Here is a 3,537-nt window from a genome sequence, read left to right as displayed (position 1 = left end):
TATTCAAACCCGTGACAACTCAAACACTCGACACGGAACCATGATTCACTAAATATATAAAATTTTGTGATTTGTCATTCCGTGGTGGACCAAATGAGGTAGAGACCTTTCTTTATATTTTTATTTAACTATTGCTAACAATTTTTAAATATTTTTGCTGTGTGCACTTTTGATAAGTCATCGTAAACAATTTTATGTAATATGTACTTTATATTAGTTTTATAAATGCATCTTAAATATTACTGCGATGTTAGTATTTGTGCAGCAACATGCAAGCAGTCTCACACTCAGGCTCATCAATAAGTAATTCTTTGTTATTAATTCAAGAACAAAGTTTCCAACCAATTTTGTTACTGCCTACAGGTACACTGTCACAAACATTTTAATTTTTAGTTTGTCTTTGCTTTGACAAAGATGATGACTACCAAGGGAGCCCTCTTTCAACAAACAAAAAAATAAATAAATAAATTAGATAAAATAAAAAAAGGAGAAAGGGGGGGGGGGCACAGAGGGATTATGTAACATTACTGGTCTGTTACATGTCGCTATGCGATCTTTATACTATTTGAACTGTGCTGGGAGAACGGACACATGCAGTGAATATGGGAGCCAAGTTACAATTTTGCCTTGTGTGAAACAGCACAGGGTAGTCTACGTCGGGCCTGGGAGAGCAGGAAACTGAAGAATACGCAGTGGGTGCTATTCAATAATTTGAGTTGACCCCCCCCCCCTCCCCCCTGCTATTGGCGCTGGAAAGAGAAATCAGGGTTGCCAGGTTGGTAATAATAGTGATAGCCTCTTCCCCTCAAGGACGGGGTGTTCTGAAGAGTGGACGTGTTGGTATGGAGGACGCAGAGCGGTGCGTTGGTCCGGGAGGTCCGTTTTTCGATCGCCGAGACGCTGAGTCTGCAGCCTTGGATGGGTTTACCGTCTGAGTAACTGACCCATTCCTTTCACCTCTGAGCAGTCCGCAACTTCCATGTCCTTTAACTCGCAGCTTGTGTTGTATTTGTAGTAATTCAGAGTTCGGATTTAGTATTCAACATTTGCGAGATGCTCAGAGCTTTTGGAACGCAACCTGCACGTCGCTAGCAGTTTTCCTTGTTATTAGTTTCAATGCCTCATAAATAACTGGGGTATAGTCTGATCTGACAAACCGATCTTCTTTGTGGAGAGTTTTTTCGTTAATAATTAGTTTAACGGTGTTGCACACCAAAGATTAACCATATTTTAGCATTTTTGTGGAGAGTTAAGATTCCACGATTTTTAGTTTCAAACTGGCATTTCTTATTATACAAGTTGTACAACAAATTCTATTTTTTGCGAGTATCATGGACCTCAGATTATACTGTATACTCTACATCAACTAAATAAACTAGGTTCATTGAAAGTGATCCATTTAACTTATTTTTCTGAATTTCATGACTCTGAACAGGAGACATTTCATTACTGAAAATCTTATAAATATGTTGAGTCAAATATACATGTTTTAATCTATGTTTTGATTGTGGCGGCGATCCTTTGAAATACAGGTGCCCCCACTAAGATCAGTCTGAGGAGTTTTCTGTGTTATATTCCGTATATATGAAGAATTTTTGGAAGGCGTGAAATCGCTGTGAGAGTTTTTATTTTCATTTTTTCAGAGTTCGTAAGTGTGGCAGGCAGATTGCACGACCCCCGCCGAGCAACAGTGCTTCTCATAGCAAAGCAAAGAGCAATATAAAAAGAGTTAAATCTAGAAAGCGGTAACGTTTCAAACTACTACACACGGGAAAACTAACGAAAGAGGAACGTGGAATGTGCCGCGGACGCGCACATTAACACGCCTGCGACAGACAGTCTGTACTCACTGTTCTATTCCTAAGTGGCCTTCGATAAACACAGGCCCGAGCGTACTTCTGTGTGCCATCAACAATGTAATGTTCGTGGCCAACGATACATACTTACCAAAGCAACTGGTAAAACTTCTGACAGTGTAGTAGGAAAGCTTTTAGCAATGAACATTGATAAAGTGTAGAGTGAGGACCTAATCTTAAGCAAAGTTCGTCATTGTATACATGTCACTCACTGGCTTTAGTGATGGCTTTACGATGAATTAAATTAAGAAATGGCATTTCCTAAATGAGTATCGTCTATGCAAATATGAGTGCAGATATGAAGGGCCACTTTCATGATGGCGAACTGAAATGTCTGTTCGCCCATTCTCAAATAATTTTCGTTGGTCTTTATGTCCTCGCACTGTAACTCACGAAGCCAATTCTGATGAACACTTCGAGCTTCTCTTCTCACTATTCAAGGTTTCACCCACAATCGTTTCCATTTCACTTTCTTTTCAAGCAATGTCCTCGCCGCCAACGTGTTATGCTGTTGTACAGACGATCAACTGTTCGGCTTATATTAGCAAACAGTGACGACGAAAAAATTTACAGTTGTGTAATAGCTCCATTGAAGTAGTTTGGTCAAAGAAACCTGATGACAATATACGAGGGTGAGTCAAATGAACACCTTAAATATTTTTTAAAATATTATTTATCGTGCAGAAGTGGTACAAAGCTGTATCACTTTTCAACATAATCTCCCCCTCTCAACGCAAGTCCTCCAGCGCTTACAAAGTGCTTAAATTCCTTTAAAAAAAATCTTTTGGTAGTCCGTGCAACCACTCATGCATCGAGCCGCGTACCTCTTCATCAGAACGGAACTTCCTTCCTCCTATTGCGTCTTTGAGTGGTCCAAAGATATGTAAATCCCTTGGAGCAAGGTCTGGTGAGTATGGTGGATGAGGAAGACACTCAAAATGCAGGTCTACGATTGTTACAACTTTTGTACGGGCAGTGTGGGGCCTTTCATTGTCATGTTGCAAAAGGACACCTGCTGACAGCAATCCACGTCGCTTTGATTTGATTGCACGCCGCAGATGATTTTTTAGGAGATCTGTGTATGATGCACTGGTGACAGTGGTCCCTCTAGGCATGTAATGCTCCAAAATGATGCCTTTTTCGTCCCAAAAGAGAGTCAGCATAACCTTCCCTGCTGATGGTTCTGTTCGAAACTTCTTTGGTTTTGGTGACGAGGAATGGCGCTATTCCTTGCTCGCTCTCTTCGTTTCTGGTTGGTGGAAGTGAACCCAGGTTTCGTCCCCAGTAACGTTTCTTGCAAGAAAGCCATTACCTTCTCGTTCAAAGCGCCGAAGAAGTTCTTCACAAGCATCAACACGTCGCTCTCTCATTTCAGGAATCAGCTGCCGTGGCACCCATCTTGCAGACACTTTGTGAAACTGGAGCACATCATGCACAATGTGGTGTGCTGACCCATGACTAATATGTAAACATGCTGCAGTGTCATTCAGTGTCACTCGGCGGTTTTCCTTCACTATGGCTTCAAATGCTGCAATGTTTAGTGGAGTCACAACTCGTTGTGCCTGACCTGGACGAGGAGCATCTTCCACTAAAGTCACACCATTTGCGAACTTCCTACTCCATTCGTAGATTTGCTGCTGTGATGAACATGCATCACCGTACTGAACCTTCATTCGTCGAT

This window comes from Schistocerca nitens, chromosome 3 (assembly GCF_023898315.1).
Source record: "Schistocerca nitens isolate TAMUIC-IGC-003100 chromosome 3, iqSchNite1.1, whole genome shotgun sequence".
NCBI lineage: Eukaryota > Metazoa > Arthropoda > Insecta > Orthoptera > Acrididae > Schistocerca > Schistocerca nitens.
Note: the sequence above shows the minus strand (reverse complement) of the source record.